General features: G+C 40.3%; 1 protein-coding gene and 1 long non-coding RNA gene across 3 annotated transcripts in view; one reads left to right on the top strand and one right to left on the bottom strand.

Annotated features, from left to right (window-relative positions):
* Positions 1 to 13917, bottom strand: part of pdgfrb (platelet-derived growth factor receptor, beta polypeptide) — a 52694-nt gene extending 38777 nt beyond the window's left edge. Inside the window, exon 1 of one of the 2 annotated variants that reach the window (XM_061786969.1) lies at positions 13428 to 13917. The gene's annotated coding sequence lies outside the window, so the exon portion shown is untranslated. The remainder of the gene's footprint in view (positions 1 to 13427) is intronic. The other variant, XM_061786967.1, reaches the window with a different exon arrangement.
* Positions 10360 to 15476, top strand: LOC133484437 (uncharacterized). The gene is made up of 3 exons (XR_009790395.1): positions 10360 to 10768; positions 10881 to 11018; positions 15030 to 15476. It is a non-coding gene; the product is annotated as an uncharacterized LOC133484437 (long non-coding RNA).
* Positions 15477 to 18264: the final 2788 nt, after the last annotated feature.

Raw genomic sequence — 18264 nt, 5'->3', positions numbered from 1 at the left:
CTAGTGAGGAGAAGCGGCTCAGAAAATGGATGGATGGATGGACCCTGTAACTGAGGCTGCGACTTTTAATCCGGTGCGCTTTATGGTCGTGAAAATACGGTAATCTATTGTGAAGTGAGTTGAGTGCAAAGCCACCTCACTGTATAGTGCGCTCAAGTTAAAGCAAAAAAATCAGCGGAATGATGGCTCATATATCGAAAAACTCTTAATTCGGGTCCTTCGTATCTCATGGTACCACTGCATTTAGTGTATTACGAAATATTCAAGAAAATATTTTTCATGAACAGGATATGATGTAGGACCCAAATGCAACTCAGAAAAAAATACAGTTCCAAAAACACAATGTTTAATAAACAGGCTTGGTTGGGTACACGGGTAGGAACACGCGTTAACCCTTTGAAATCCATCTTGACAAATCAACCTGTCGATGCCAGTCTGATTCAAAATTATTTTTAGAACTCTTGACAATATAAATCAAACTAAGCATGACTTTAAGTGGACATTTCACCTCATTATCTAAAATTCCTAAATATATTGAATTGAATTAATCTGTTTATTTCAATGTGCCATTTAAAAAAAATTGCAACAAAAAAAGAAAACATCTTACTAGAAAAAGCAAATGAAACAATGATTGCAACAAATGGAAAAAAACAACCCAAAAATCGTAAGTAGCATAAAATAAAAATGCACATCTGAAAAGGAGTGAGAAGAAGAAAAATGTATAAGCTCTCACCCCTTATACATTAGTTCAAAATTTATATCCGTTCGCATGATGAACATCTTCCAATCAACAGCTTTGTGGCTATTACTTATAGTGTATTTTACACCACATTACTCCATATAATTTTATAAACAAACAAAATGACCCTATATCGTTAGATACAAACATACACGCGTATAAAAATAAATATCAATAATAATCCCTGAAAACACCATCGTCAAACCACAGCCTCAGCCTTGTATAGTGACATTATATTATTATTATATATTATTATTATTATTATTGTTTGTTTGAACCTTAATTTGAATTGACTAAAATCTGGACATTGTTTAAACGTCATTCCCAACCCATTCCACAATGGGTGGAATGGGTTTGGCCCCACATATACTGTAGATACACACAAGCTTTTGCTGGTTCTTACACCCCCTCAAGTTGTAGCCCCCCTCCCTCTCTGTAAAACGTTTTGGGATATTACCTGGTAATATGTTTTTGTTGGCTTTATATATATATTGTGCAGTATAAAAGTTTGCTAAATCAATAAGTTTTAATATTATTGACTGCAAAAATAATGTTTTTATGTGATCAAAATATCCAACCCTGTGTGTGGTTCAAACTAATGTTTTTGTAATTTAAAGAGTGGATGAAGAGAACTATTGTAATTGTTACCCTACACTTCCATACAATAGGTCAAATATGGCAAGACCAGTGTACAATAAAGTATATACAGTATAGTGGTTTGTAGTCCAAGACATGTTTTGCTTTGTTTATTTTGGATGCTTTGTATGTACAATATGTGTGGCTTCCAGCTTGGTTTACTATCGATAGTTATTCCTAAAAATTTGATTTCTGACACTCTTTCAATCGCTAATCCATCTATGTTTATTAATAGTTCAGATTTTCCTTTATAATTACCAAACATAATTTCCTTAGTCTTATTTAAATTTAATGATAATTTATTATTACCCATCCACTTTTCACTTTTTTTTGTGTGTCTTTATGACTTCATTACAATTATTACAAGAATAAAATACATTTGTATCATCAGCAAACAATATGAATTTTACTCATTTTGTGCTGAACACAGGTGAATACGTAGTTCTAAAACCCATCCATAGAGTGCCGAACACGTATTAACACGTGTTTTGTGTTTTATTTTTTTTGTTGTTTTTTTTTTACGAGAAATCATAGAGGAGGCTCTGACGTAGCTCCACGAGGACTCGAAAGCTTGGGAAGAATTGAGGTACTGTGGTACAACCACCAGCAGAGGGGAGCAATGCACCATTTTAGAGTTGACGAACACTGTTTGCCGGCCAAAAATGGCGGCGCACGCAGGCTGGAACTAAGTATTTTTACACTCAAAGAGACAAAGTATATGTACAGTATTTGCAGAATATGCATTGTGGTAGTTGTGTGTTTTTGTCAAAAATGTGTTACAAGTGAGATCTTGTATGACGAGGATGACTGCCGCCATGTTAACAGCCAGGAAACAACACCATGCGTCATGACTGACGTGATTTCTGGTGAGTTTGCCTCACTCACACCGCATTACATAGCTAAATATGTGATTATTTTTACTTAGCAAAAATGTATCATATTAGGTAGCAATATCCAGTTAAAGCTTCAGTCATCACTGTGTCTTTAAATGAGTTGCCTTTGGCACTTCCGCTCCTGAAAATAAAAAGCTCTTGAGTTGCTCCAAAAACATGACTGGTTCGTTTCCTGTCCCACCTCCTGCGTCTAATAGAAATAGGTGAAAAAGTAACACAATGATACTTTTTTTGTTAACATGAACATGGCTTTTACGTCAAGGAATGCATAAGCTATATTACACAGGCAGAGAAACACGCAAACACACACACATGCATTTGCGTGCACACACACACAATACTTCTCCCCCTGTCCCCCTTTTGTTACTGGTGTGTGTGGGGCTCTCGTTCCCACAGTATTCCTCTAGAACTTTCCCAGGACCGCTGATACACTTGGGACCCTGCTGGCGATGATGATGAAAGTGGAGGGGTTGCATTCAGCCCCGTTTGGATGGGAGGGGGCCAAAGAAGGGAGAGTGTCCACTGAGGGAGTCGTGCTCCAGTGCTCATGACTGCTGGGTGGTGACGGCTGCACGTGACCACAAAGCGAAGGCGAGTGGCAAGCAGCAACAAATCTCAAGGTGATTCCAGTTCTCAGTAAGACAAGCTCAACGGTGGGTTTCAGGCATCTGCGTGACAAGCTCAGTATATCAAATGATGCAGTTCTAGCAGTGGCGTGCAAAAGTTTGTTGTGCTGCCCGGGGCACACAAGGCTTTGGTGATGCCACTCTAAAAACAATCGTCAAAGGGGGAGCAGGAGGGGGCGGTGGGTTTGGATGCCCCCCCCCTTCCAGGTGGGCCACCGCCCTCTCCACTCCTCCCGCTTTACTGACAAATGGGGCTGACCCTCGACTTAAATGTTATCAGCAGAACAAAATTGATTGTGTGAAAATACGTTTGGAAAGTCCTCAATGTAATTATTTCAGTTTATGTTATGAGGGTTGAAAAGAGAAATTAGTGTCCCAGGGCAATCTGCAAGGGTGGTTTTAATCAAAACTACCTATATAAAGCTTTGTTTTTTGCTCCCACAAACGTTATGTTTGCAGCGTGAAGGTCAGATCTTCTAGGGGAGTTTTTCCCAAGCATTTTACACCAAGTAGGCTACAACTGAAAAAAATATTTAGCTATCTAAGTACCACCATCATGAAAAAAATTAAAACAGAGTGCTTTATTCCAAAAAGTATATTTCATATTTTTGTAAGCCACTGTAACATTATGCTCAGTTTGAACATTAACACCGTGCGTAAATATTGGAAAATTAAATAAATAATTACGTTGAATGATTTAATTAAAATGTGTTAGACACAAAAATGTAAATACAAATCGGTCCAAAATAAAACTTTATAAACAAACAGTTTTTAAAGAATAAATTACGATGTATTGGGCTAAAAAGTTAAATACAACTGAACTGTACTTAGGCCGTAAATCTTTCACTTGTGGTACGGCACTTTAAAAATCATGGCTCTCGGGCACAGGTGTCAAACTCAAGGCCTGGGGGCCAGGGCGATCCTTTTATGCACCCCACACACTAAAATAAATAAAGTGTGTCTACTTTATGTGTCGTGCTAAATGTAGTGGTTCTTTTAATTTTGGCAGAAAATCTGTATGGAAATGGCAATTTTAGTTAATTTAAAACGGTTGTACAAGCATCTTCACTAAATCTTTCCTTAACAGTCAAATGCAGGGGCAATTGTGTACAGTACATGTAATATGAAATACATTTCTAATGCTATGGCTTACAGTCAGATGTGGCCCGGGACGAAAATGAGTTTGACATTTCTAGTGAGTCGTTGGAATTACTTACCGGATCTAAAATTGGAATAAATTGTAGATTTCTTGTGACCTCCACCAATGAATTTTGGTTTTTGTGTTTGTGAATATGATTACATTAAGAGAAATAAAACATTTCCAGCTAATTTTGCACAGAATACACATATTTTGTGGCTGATTATTATTATTATTTTTTTTTTTTCATAAACTGGGTGGATGATGTCCAATTTTGATAACATTATGACTCTGCCGTCTTTGTCAAAGCATAGCTGGACCATGCTGACAATATGGAGAATACAGATCAAATCATTGTATTTTCCATAACCTATATAAATATTAAAATGCCAACCTTGTCATGTGTGCAACTGCTCACTCTTGGACGTCAGATGGCGAAGGTTGATATTCTATCTCACCCTTACTTGGCAGTGATCTGTGCCCCTGTGAGTTCCATTGTAGTTTGTGTCGATTTCTGTTTTGTTTTTTTTTCTTTGTCAATGTGTGGATGACATGTACCAGAGAACATTTAAATCAGTAAATATGCATAGAGAATTTTTATTTACCACATTTTTCTTCATTTCTCAGTGTATCTTAATGATAAAATAAAAAATAAAAAATTAAAAAAAATTAAAATGCAGAAGGTGTTGTCAGTGAAGGTGGACAATTTGGCCAAAAGAATTGTTTGGCCTCAATCTTAACAGTAGAAAACCTTATAGGCATTAGAATTATGGACAGAGTCAATGATCATCTAACAGAGTTTGTGTTTATTGACGTGATGGTACAATAATCACCATGACGGATGAACTGTTTTCTCAGAGATGCTGGGAATTCAGTGACAGAGTGACCCTTCCCGCTCTCCATAAACAACAGCAGCTCCACTTAAAGTGTCACCAGTCGTGGAGGGAGGATGCTAAAATCGACCACAACGAGAGGCACTCGGCCCACGCAGGCCCATGATCGTATACTTGCGTTCCCCAGCGACTAGTAATCCTACCGCTGGGTTCATCTCGACACACTGTAGTTGCATGTTTGATTTAAACATCTGGCAATGATAAAGAAGTGTGTGATTAGGTGGGAACCATTTCCCGAATCATATTTTCTGCCAAATGTTTACTTGAGTGTGTCCCTCGGGGGATTGATATTGCACTTTAAAAATAGGACAAGCTTCACTTCATAAACACTCACTAGTTTATTAAGTATACCTTCATTAATGGAGTTTAACACAAACATTTGGCAATAAAACGAGCTATAACGTGTAGCTTTTATTCGATCTGTTTGGAAGAGCAGTTGATTTATTCTGAGAGAAAATTTTCCAGAAAGGCTTTTGAGCCACAGCTGGAGGGTTCGCACTTCCTGTCCTGGAATCTCTCCTGACCTTGAGTGGGTGTGAGCCTGTGATGCATCAATGAGACAGCAGACCAACGAGACCACTAAGCAAAAACTTACGGAGACAACGGGGGGACAACATGCATGTGATGCGACTGCTACACATGCAGAAAAAAAAAACAGCTCTCATCAACACGCTGTGAGGACAACATGACAAGTACATATCATACAAATAGTATACAGTATATATGGGAAAGATCACACCTCACACACACACACACAAACACACACACACATTTTTATTCACACAGGAAGTGTCCATCTGGAAAACAAACATCCATCAGGTGAAAGATAATAACGCTGGTCAAATATAAGTCAAATCACCATTGACTAATAAAATCATTTCCTCATTTGCTTCACTAAACTCTTATAAATTGATTAGATTATTCAACTGTGTGAATTGACCTGTGCTGTGGGAAAATAATGACCTGGTGCATCTTTGTCCAAACAAACCTCCATTTTTATCACCCAGCCAAATCCCCCTGAGGCCAACCTTCTGCTCCCTCGGCAGAGTGAACACCACCAAGTCAGCTGTTAAGTTTTACGTGAGAAGACTCACATCCCAGGCACATATAATAAGCTCCCTTTCTGCAATTGTCACACAACAGGCATGCACAGATCAGTACGAATAATAATAATGAGTTCTTACATTTCAGTACTGGTCGATAACAAGTACCAATACTTCATAATGCCATTACAGTATATCCCATTTTGGTAAAAAATATATATATATATATATATATATATATATATTCTTGTACATCGGATTAGTGTCGCCAAACATTTCACTTAAATGTAGCCTGTAACACAGGACAACTGAAGTGACACATTATCATACCGTCACTTCTTTTTACACTGGGCTCTGTTTTAAAAAAGTGAAGGACATGGTCTTTTTTAGGAAGAGTTTTATGTACTAGCTCTAGAATTGCCACAGTTATCCAAATAACAGCAGAGCGATTAAAGGAACCATTGATTAAATCAGCCAGTCACAGTTTCACTGTACAGGTCCTTACTTGCAGTGCTTGATATTTGAGAGTATATACTGTAGATCAACCAGGTAGCTCCTGGGGCCCACACACAGAGATCTTCATATATTTTGCAGAGCATAATTCGCAGTCGTGGCGGCACGGTGGACGACTGGTTAGCACATCTGCCTCACAGTTGAGAGCACCGGGTTTCAAATCCCGGCCCCGCCTGTGTGGAGTTTGCATGTTCTCCCCGTGCCTGCGTGGGTTTTCTCCAGGCACTCCGGTTTCCTCCCACATCCCAAAAACATGTGTGGTAGGTTAATTGAAGACTCTAAATTGTCTTTAGCTGTGACTGTGAGAGCGAATGGTTGTTTGTTTCTATGTGCCCTGCGATTGGCTGGCGACCAGTTCAGGGTGTACCCCGCCTCTCGCCCGAAGATTGCTGGGATAGGCTCCAGCACGCCCGCAACCCTAGTGAGGAGAAGCGGAACGGAGGATGAATCTTTATCTTAAAGTGTCTTCCCAGAAGGTACATCTCGAGCGGTAAAGTGGTATTGGTGTCATAGTATTGGAGCATTTGTGCGAGTTCCAGTCACAGTACAGACAAACATTATTGGCTCCGATACCTTTATTGTAATAGATGAATGCCTAGTTGAGTGTGAGTACACATTTTAGGTATTCTCAAAGGGTAAATAGTTTGACATTGTTGCAGTTTTATGTATTTTGATTATACACCTGTTAACAGGTAAGATTAAAGAAAGTATTATAGTATGTATATTAAATATATGCCCGTAATTGTAATTACTCCTGCTATGCCGTGTGTCAAATCGATCTATTTGAACTAAATACTTTAAAAAAAAAATGCTCTAAACGTATTCCACTGGCATTATTTCTTACTGCATTTTCTGCTTGAAAAAAAGTTTTTAAAGATTTAATTTCATTCTATTTTTGATGATTAAATGTAGAGTGGGTCAAATTGACCCATGAACATTCTAAGGAAAAGAAAAAAAAAACAGCTGATAATAATATCACTTTACATTAAAGGTCACAATTGTTTGGGTTTTTTTTGGTTTTTTTAACGTTACCACTTTGTTAAGGTTTAGCAAATAGCTTTAGTACCACCTTGACCAGTTATAAATGGTATAGTAACTCATTAATGATATTTCTGACACTTTGCAATAAAGGGTGAAAATCCTCATGAGGTGATTGCAAGGCTGGAAATATTACTCAATAAAATAATGGTAGCAGTAGCTTGAACTTGACTTTTTGCTTCCATTACATTCCTAGAATGTGCATACATAACCACAGATCATTAAGGAACTGAAAAATCTTCTGTCATCTTAAATGCTCAGTACTGTATATGCCCCACAATGTGCTGATTTGGTTATTGAGTGTTGCAGAGCAGCTGGTCTGCGTGCATCATGCATTTTTGCTGTGTTTGAAACCAAACACTAAAGTGTAAACACAGTAGAATCAGAACAACATGGTCAAGTGTACTTGTTTAAGAGCCGCTATCCACAAGGTCAAGCTATACAAAGAGATGTCTCGTAACAGGATATTTGACAAAGGAATCACCAAAAAGCAGCTTGTATCATGTAATTTAGTAGCAGCACCGACGCTATTACACTTGCATGATCGGATTGTGTTTCAAGAATAAAACACGTGTAGCAAAAACGTCTACAAAGAAAATATAACGCCGAGATCAGCTTCAGGATGGCGTCAGTGTGCAACCAAAGCCACCCTGCTCTCAAGCTGAGGCAACACATGTTCTGGAAATTGTTTATGTGGTTTCCTCCATCAAATTGAGCATTAAACTCTGTTTGTAGTGGCAGTGGTAGGACGTTACAAAGAGCTCCTGCGTAAGGACCAACAGTGGAAGAGAATGACAGGTTTGGATGTGGCTGGCGTTTGATATGCTTTCCATGGTTTAGTTCTCTGCTGGCGGCACGGTGGACGACTGGTTGGAGCGTCTGCCTCTCAGTTCTGAGGACTGGGGTTCAATCCCTGTCTCTGCCTGAGTGGAGTTTGCATGTTCTCCCCGTGCCTGTGTGGGGTTTCTCCGGGCACTCCGGTTTCCTCCCACATCCCAAAAAACATGCATGGTAGGTTAATTGACGACTCTAAATTGAACCGTAGGTGTGAATCTGAGTGCGAATGGTTGTTTGTTTGTATGTGCCCTGCGATTGGCTGGCAACCAGTTCAGGGTGTACCCCGCCTCCTGCCCGATGATAGCTGGGTTAGGCTCCACCACGCCCGCGACCCTAGTGAGGAGAAGCGGCTCAGAAAATGGATGGATGGATGGATGGATGGATGGATAGTTCTCTGCTAGTTTGGGGGGAACCTACACAACAGGAAACACATTAAGATATCAAAAACATGAAACATACTGTATGTTGTCGCTGGGGTAATGTACATGTGCCTGTTCTTCTAAAGCAGTAAATCCTTATGTTGTCGCCAATTGGGCGTCTTTTACAGCAGCCTTTCTTAAAAGAAATATCAGTCCCACCCACGATTCAAACTATTTCAGCTCCTATGGGGAAAGAAGGATATCAAATATTGTTGCAATCACCCCACCTTCCTCTTTGACATTGAAGGGTTCGAGCCCCGAGGAGGAGTGGAGGAGGCCTACACACACTTGCAGGTCCCTGGGCTATTACACACCCCCACAAACCCCTCAAAAAGAAACAAAAACAGCTGAACACTATTAAAGCCAAGTGTCTTAGTCCCACTCGTTTCCCTCTTAAACAGCACCAGCTTGTTAAGATGGGGGAAATAAGCAAGGGCCCTGAGTGATCGTTTCCACTATTTGTGCACTTCTGGCTAAAATGGAATCAGTCACATTCATCGTCTTGAGGTAGCTCTGAAACCTGACTACAGATGGGCTTGTTTTGACTAAAGTGCAGTGCTGCACAGAATATTTTTATCATGGAAAATCAACAGGATGTTTTTCTTGGTCCTCTTGTCTCACTGTACTGCATCACAAGTTGCATTGCATTTTTGTTGCTGTGAAGACACCATTAACTCCAAAAAAACACTCTTGCCAATAGTAATGTAGACAATGCATGACGAAAACTTTTCTATTTGCGTTGTGTGTGTGTGTGTATGTCTGTGTGTGTGTACACACACACTATAGTAATTATTAATTGTTGAAATACTTAAAAATTCAAAAAATTTCTCAAAATTATTGAAGTAAACGGTATGAAAGAAATCAATGACAGTATATGCAAATATTGTATAATGTGTCTATGTATATTATAATTATCGAAATTAACACATAAGGTGAACAAAACTGTATATAGTATGGAAAACCATCCATTTTCTATATTGGTTATTCTTACTAGAGTCGTGGGTGAGCCGGAGCTGACTTCAGGCGAGAGGCCGGGTAAACCTTCCACTGGTCGCCAGCCAATCACTGAGCACATAGACAAAAAAAAACCTAACACGCATGTTTCTGCATCACGCATTTTCACACATGCATGTGTGAAAACCCCCACACAAGCACATGGAGAACAAACTCCAAACTCCACATAGAAAATGCTCCAGCCTGGAATCAAACCCGCAACCTCAATACTGTGAAGCGGTTATGCTCACCACTCGGTCACCGTGCCACCCAGTGCAGAAAAGATACTGTAGCTTTAAAACTGTCAAAGCGTTATTCAAGAGCTGATGTGCAAGACATCCATCCTGTTGAAATACAGTAAATGATAACAGAGAAAGAAATCCGATTCTGAAGTCTGGATTGTAGAGTGTATCAGGTGTTTGTTTTTGTCTCAACATTACAGCAAAATGCTCTATTGTCAGAATCAATTCAGAAAAAAATCATTTTCCTGCTGTATACAAATATATCCCCACTTGATAGAATATAAAGCTTGTTGTGGACCCCTTATTAGATCTTTCCATGCTTTCTTTGTACTTTCATTTTGTAGGTCGCTCCAAATGTTGAGTCTTACAACTCATAATGAAAGCATTTCCTCCTCGCAGTGTCCTGCAGGAGAGGCCGTGCTCAATGAGGTGCAGCTGCCTTGTCAGCGCTGTGCCAATGCGGTGGGAGGGAAACAAGGAGGACGCCAGATGGCAATAACACTTAGTGCTCTTCACTGAAGATACCTTTCGAATAAGTCTCTAAGTGCAGCATTAAAGAAGTGGTGACTAATTGAGGCCTGACGAGCCAAGTTCAGTTCAAAAGTAGTGATTAATAATGAATCAGCCAATAACTGACTGCCTCAGAACGAGTCACCAAGTGCTGTATTTGATTAGAAATTTAAAAAAATACTCCCATCACTGAAGTGATATGTATTTTTACAGTGTTACAGTAATTTGAGTAGCGTCCAGCTAACAAGGTAAGGGGCAATGATATTGTTTGTCACGTGAGCGTGACAGAACGTTTTGTGAGGTGAATCCGACTGCTGGTATGTTGTCAACATGCTTGTAATGTGAAGCACATTTTCTCAGAGTGGTTGGCATGCGGCGAGCGGCGTGGGCCAGGAAACAGCTGATGATGAAGGATTAGGGTCGGCCCAGTGGAATGGAGCCGACCGAGGAGTTCGTACATACCAGGAGTCTGATACCCGCTGAGAAACATCCTAAAAGGTGAGGACTCCAATTCAACCGCACTTGTTCTTTCATTTTTTTAGGTATCAGGAAGAGACATGCCTAAATATTATGGCCAAAGAATGCAGTGGAACACAAAATGGTTCATATTTTGAAATTGCTCCAATAGGAAATACTCAGAAATATGGACATTTGAATGGAAATACAAATAATCCAGTGCAGGTTCAAAATGGTCACCATCATAAAAGTTTTATTAACAGGAAAATGTTTGTTTTAACATTCTTAACTGGCATACAATTGCAAAAAGAAGTTAAATAATATTAATATCAACAACAACAAAAAAGACATAAAAACAGGGCTCTATTTTTGTGACTGGCGTAAATGGGGTGCGATGCGTGGCGTAATTTGGGGTGAGGCAGGTTACACCCGGTGTTGGTAATTTCGTGGCCCAGCAGCCCCAGTGCATTTAAAAGCGCATTTTAAAGAGCGATATTAGCACTGTTGTGGGCATGATTGGTGTGCTTTTCCCTGCCCAATTGGGGTGTTTTAGATTAGGGGATGTCATCAATCTGTGCCAACTGTGGGCCTGTGAAGCCCTTTGAGACTCTTTTAAGGGCTATACAAATAAACCTGACTTGACATGATCACAGCCGACATGATCAATCCTGTCCAATCAAAGCGGCTCCTCTCTTTGCATTTCAATACGGCACACTAGAAGTGCACTGACAGTCTTTGACCCGGCGGAAGAAAATAACTGATCTGCTCGAATCTGGGAGTTCCACGCATGCAAAGTATGTATATACGGATAGTGTGAAGGACAAATGACACACAGTGAAGGGCGCACTTGGAGACTGCCCCAACCCCTGATTTTTTGTTTGCCCCCCTCCGCCATGCTGGCCAATGGGATGATTTAAAAAGTATAATACTGATAATAATAATAATAATAATAATGTATTCAATGAATTGATTTCCACAATGATTCAGAGGGTTTGACGCCTGCTGTTCACATATTCATGAATGGATGATGTCTGACATCCACATGTCTGCGGTGCTCAAAATCTGTCTGTCTGTGCCTTGATCAAATTCACCAAAATCGTATTAAACCAGCGGTCTACTTACTGCACCGGACTTCGACGTGGTCCCAGCAGGTGTACGTTTCGACCGACTTTGTGCCAGTAAAATGGCACATGCGCCTGGCACATGTCAAAGCACAGCATCGTTGCGCTGGGACGCCCAGCTTGTTAAGACTTGTCTACCAAATTGGCAAACACACGCAGTGAACCCTGCACTTGCAGGAAAATCAAGATACACCAGTTTTTGCGCTGATGTTTCATGTGATTTGATCCATGACAGTGGTTTAACCTCCAAAGCTTTGGTGAAACGTTTGCGATCCATTCCATAATTTCAAATGCTATGACATCAGTGGCATTGGGCTTCAGAGATTCTGATGTATGACCGTTGATGGGAAAGGTATGATATCCATGCAATTTTCCGATAGCTACTACAAAATGTCAGCACCAAAAATATCCAAAGGCCTGTCTCTAATCAACAGCCAGAGATCATCCAAAGGAAATTCCAAAGAGTCGAGGGGGAGAGCAGCAGATGCATGCCAGCATAATGAATCCTCAGCTTCGTATCAAAAAGGTCATCGGGATACACAAGATGGAAGTGCCATTTTCTGATCCAGCCACACATAGTGCGCTGTGTTCAGGTGCTGAACATCTGTCGGGTCGCAGGGAAGAAAAAGTATGCATGCCGCGTGTGTGTCAGGCCATGAAACAGCTCGCATTTCTATAGTGTTACTCCCTTCAGGTAGTAAAAGCTTCCACTGTGATAAACACAGAGCGGTGATGTTATCAAAAATAACTGTTAAATGACAGGTTGGATTTCACCACCCTATCTCTAAACTTCAATAAGCTGTTTCGGTTTGGGTCATTCCTGAGGAAAACCATTAATGAATAAAACAGCGAGGACTGTTGGTTCACTCGGCGTGACTGAGGAGTGTTTGCACAAACAAACGTTTAAGAGGAGAGGCACAAAAGTGGAGAGAATATAAACAGCTTGTGAAATGATGCCAGTGTTGTACGAACACCGGATCCCTTGAGAAACGCGTTCTCTCAGCGAGAAGCTAAACGTTGTAAAAAGGTTCACTACGAAAAGGGGGCGTCTATACAAAGAGATGCAAGTCACTCGCATGTTGGTGTTTGAACAGGTTGCATTGTAAGTCCTTGCTGTGTGCACATTGACAAACATGTGGGCAACAAATACCACCAGCGAGTATTACTATAGCAGCTGGCAACAGCACAAAAGTTTTGGTTTTGGTCCGAGTTTGCCTAGAGTTCATCTGTAGGTTAAATTCCCTACAAACCCATTGGTAAGGTGTCACTAACAATGACAGACAACATACACACTCCTAAGCAGAACTAATAGTACCAGACAAGCACTTACCTTTCGAAGTTCCCAGAAACACAGATGAGCCTCCCCTCTGCTCTTCTTCTCTACGTATCCAGACGTGATCTCCTCTTTCCCCTCCTGCTCTTGAAATGAGAGGAGAGTCTTCCAGCTGTTCCTCTCTACGGGGGCTGCCGCTTCAGATGTAAAGATGTCTCAGATGTTCAGAGTCCGAGGGGGCTGTGAGGTTAATCTCCGCTGTCCCGGGAGCCTGCTGGAGGATGGATGCCTCTGAAGCGGGCTGTTTGGATAGTCAAATCACAGCACTGTAGGGGGACTCCTCTCCTCTGTCACAAAGAGTTTGGTTTATAAAAAAAAAAAAAAAGTTCTCAATGGAGACATACACACGCACCCTTTTTCCCAGACACATTCACATGAGAGGGGAGAGTGTCAGTGGTCCAGACCTGCTGGAGTTAGAAGAGGCAGGGGAGGAGGGGGAGGGAGATAACTGAAAGAGGGGAGGGGAACTAAAAGCAAGAGAGGGAAGTTTTAAAAGTAAAAGAAGCAAAAGTGCTGAAAAAAATAAATAAATAAAATACAGACTGGATTCTGTGTAACGGTCAGTGGCCATTTGTTTTGAATGACGAGAAGCTGGAGGTGAAGTGAGACAGTCTTAGTTGGCAGCAACGATCTGGACCGCATCAAGCCCTCCATAAAACAACAAACACAATGGGAATGAGAGAGAGAGAGGGTGGGAGAAAGAGGTTCTGGCAGGGCGAGGGGGGAGAAAAAGGTTTTGGCAGAGTTTGTGGTGGACTGCTTGGGAAACAAACATGGATGTCTCAGTTTCACAGAAAAATGGCCTCTTCCACTTTCAAAACAACACATTGTTCAAATCAGATTTCTTTTCGTACACAGTGAATGTGAATTAAGTCAACCTAAAAAATGCCAGGTTTTTGAAATGTAAATAAATTCAATAATACCTGAACTTTTTTTGTATACAAAAAAAAATGTCAAAAAATAATATGAACTAGTTAGTATGTGTCTACCAGATCTTCATTTTGATTCCGGTCTGAACTCTGACTGACCCATTGCAAAATTGGGCTATTTTTCTAGTAGGATTGTAAGATTAATGTAAAGGCCGATATGATATTAAAGGTGGCTGTGAATATTCTCTTTCATCCAGGTCATTTCATTCTTAGGGCATTGAATTGATCACAACTGTTCTGGAACTGATGAAGCCTTCTCGGATGAGAGGTGAAATGTCTTCTAAGACCAGCACAGTCCAGTCCAGATTCAATGCGCTAAGTAAGGATATCATAGATTGAAATTCCAAACATTTTTTTAGGATTTTTAGCAAATACCTGTGTAAATGACATTTACTCTTAGGCAATCATGCTAATGTCACAAAACTTTATTAGCAAACTTTCTATGCAATGTCACATGAAATCGGGCTCTGTGGGTCTCAAGAAGAAACCAGCTCTCTCTGAAACATAAGTCCTGAATCTCAAGACAATGTCTGAAATCTTGACTCTTAGATTAGCTCCCTGGCAAGTGAAATGAGGTCACTCACTTTGTGCTTATAAGAAGATATAACAAGTAGGCTTCATTGTATTTCATCTTGATCTTGGAACTGATGTTGTGTTCATTTGTACGTAGTTTTCACAGGGTTTGGTGGCTGCACACGATGTCTCGATGGTACTAAACTGCAAATAAAATGAAGCACCCATCTGAAAACTGAGGGACAGCCACAGCCTGGTTTCCTTTGCCACCTAGGATGAGGCTGCCACCACCACGTTTTTCCAGGAACTTACCAGGCTTTTAATCTTCCATCTTGCCACTTATCCTACATGACACAGTCATTATAAAGAACTGTGTACAACACAAAACAGGCAGAAATTCCTGCAGCTCTTTTACCGTTGCTTACACTTTTTGGCAGTGTCCTTCATCAGTTCTCCTCTGGTCTATTCATGAATTTGGGAGGCATGTCCATTTCTAAGTGAGGCTCCGGTAACATCTTATCTTCACTTGTTGATGACACTCTTTTCTATGTACCACAGCATATACAAAGTCCTGAAAGCTCACTATACATTTTGCCTGACTGAGTTTCAACAGTATAAAAAAAAGTAAATGTCAGAAAAATAATTTAGAAAAAAATTGAGAGAATAGAATTTTTTTTATTTAGAACTATGTTAGAGTAACTGTTAGTACTTTGTTCACTGTAGTTTAACAAATATGGATGTGACTAATGGTTAATTGAAAAGGTTTTTCACCACTTCAAGTCATTCAGTCTGAGCCTATTGTAATGTAAAAGCATGTAAACGATTGTTTTTATATACACAATGGACGTTAGGAACTTGGCTTGTGGACCAAAAGGGCTCAGATTCAAAAGCTATATGGAATAAAAACAAACCAGAAAACCACTACTGAGGTGCCCTTGAGCAAAATATACAACTGGGGGACTGTTTATGGCTTATTCTTCTTTTACATCACTGAAACCTGGCATTTAAAACAGGGGTTGGAGACCTTTTTAGTCTGCTTAAGCACACAAAAAACATTTTTCCAACTGCCCTCTTACCTGTTTTTTACTTTCAAGAACACATTTTCTTATATTCATAGATGAACTGTCTCAAAGGTTTCTGCTGCCCTAAGTTATTTGTAGGAGCATTAAATGAGAGGACGGGATGGAAGGGGTGAGAACAAAAAGAGGCTAAATTGGGCAGGAACCATGTTATCCTCTAATTGTGAGAGCAATTCTCCAGACCTTGCTGGGATTAATCAGAGAGTGTGCGAAACCCCCATCATTACATTGGAGGGTAACGACACAGCACTCCCACGGTAGTGCAATGGGCAAACAAACCCCCACACCTCTGAATCTACCAATTTAACCCACATGCATCTAGTAGTTAGAGTGTGTGTGAGAGAGCGAGCCATTAAACTTAGCCCGCAGGAGATCACGCAGCATTGCCGCCCATTATATACACTCTAATACACGCAATGCTGAATCAACTGGAGATAATACACAATCTGTCAGTGGTCAGGCATGGATTGATTTTGCAGGTGCTAAAACAGAATAAGGATGACCAAATTCTTTCGCACTGGCAAAGTAGTTTATATTTTAAGGGCCGCTGGTCACACCAGAATCCTGAAAAATCCCAAACTATTTAACCATGTCTTACCTTTAACAGAAAACTGTCAAGTAGCAGAATATAAAGACAAGCTATAATCTTTTGACTGATTGTTTTAAAAAGTTAAAAGTGAAGAATTCTCAAATTGTACCTTGCATCTTTCTGTTTTTCTCTGTGCAGTCCTCATGGGGAAAAATTTGGACACCCCTCTTTTAAATGAAACAAAAATATGATGAAAACAAATAGAGTCCGACAACACTGGCAGGCACATGGTCTAAAAACATTCTTTATTCTTACCAACGTGAGAGTGTTTTCTCCCACTGATGGTTGCTCTAGCCGCAACAGTGCATGCCTGTTGTGTTTTCAGATAAAACCAGAAATAATCTCCCATGTCAAATGATGTCTGTGTGCTCCGAAGAGACTGGCCTGGACTCCCATAAGAGGAGCGCGGGGGGAAAGGCTCAAGCAGGCCACACCGAGAACAAGGTATGGACCTGAAAATGAACCCAAATTCACCTTGCGATAAATGAAGCCAAACAATGATCTGGAGTCAGATCATTTACACTGATAATGTCTGAGCGACACAAACATGACATCCGTCCATTTATCTATCCGGTTAAGCCAAAGCCCATCCCATCTTACTTCGGGTGAGATGTGGGGATTCCTCCTGGACTGCCCAATCAATCTCAAAACCCTGATAGACAAACGACCATCCACACTCACGTTCACACCTTTGGACAATTTAGAGCGATCAATCAAACTAACACGCATATTTTTGGAATGCTGGAGGAAGTCAGAGTGCCAGTAGAAAACCCACAGAACCACACGGAGAACATGCAAACTCCACACTGGTACACGTAGACCGAAGCCAAGATCCGAACCCCCAAAAGAGCTTATGCAAACCATATCAATTCATAAATCAAAAGCAATGTCTGCAAAACTGAGCCTGCAAGCCTGGCTCACAATTTCACTTGGTGTTTGATGTTTTGTTTTGTTTTGTTTTGTTTTCTCCACACCAAACACATCCAATCATACATTTATGACTGTGCTTTGTTCATTGGGGTAGAGTCATTCAGGAAAAGAAAAAGGTCTCATGAGGTATTCCCACATAATTGGGAGCATCGGATTATCCAAAATGCACTGGTGAAAGGAAGAATTAAGATTCTGGCGGAAACTAAGAGGTCCTGTCCAACTGTCATGAACCGATTTGGATTTTTGTTAGCCTCACAGCATAATTGATTAACTCATAGTTAACTTACTTTTACAACAACAATTTTAAAAAATTCCAATGTGCTTGTTAAAAATGTGTTTCTTCTTTTCTGAAAATGTTCAAACATGACTTAGTAGGTAACAATGCTATTCAAACCACTTGTGGAAAATTATGCCACAAAATGCCATTAATGTACAGAGTAATTGGGGAATAATTTCAGTACAATGAAAAGACCAGAAATCAAAATGAAATAAATAGAATAAAATAATGGTTAGTAGTGGTTAGCACATCTGCCTCACAGCTTTGACGTTCAGAGTTCAAATCTCGGCTCCAGCCTTCCTATGTGGAGTTTGTATGTTCTCCCTATATGGGTTTTCTCCGAGTACTCCGACCTCCTCCCACATCACAAAACTAAATTGTCCAAACGTGTGAATGAGAGTGTGAATGGTTGTTAGTGTAAGGGGATTTACTTTGACATTGATGTATAGCTATATGGACCTATGTTATTATTTCATGTTTGGGGGACTAGAGGAATTGTATTGGTGAAAGGATATGG

The sequence above is a fragment of the Phyllopteryx taeniolatus genome, chromosome 10, assembly GCF_024500385.1.
Source record: "Phyllopteryx taeniolatus isolate TA_2022b chromosome 10, UOR_Ptae_1.2, whole genome shotgun sequence".
Lineage (NCBI taxonomy): Eukaryota > Metazoa > Chordata > Actinopteri > Syngnathiformes > Syngnathidae > Phyllopteryx > Phyllopteryx taeniolatus.
This window is presented reverse-complemented; position numbering and strand designations above follow the sequence as displayed.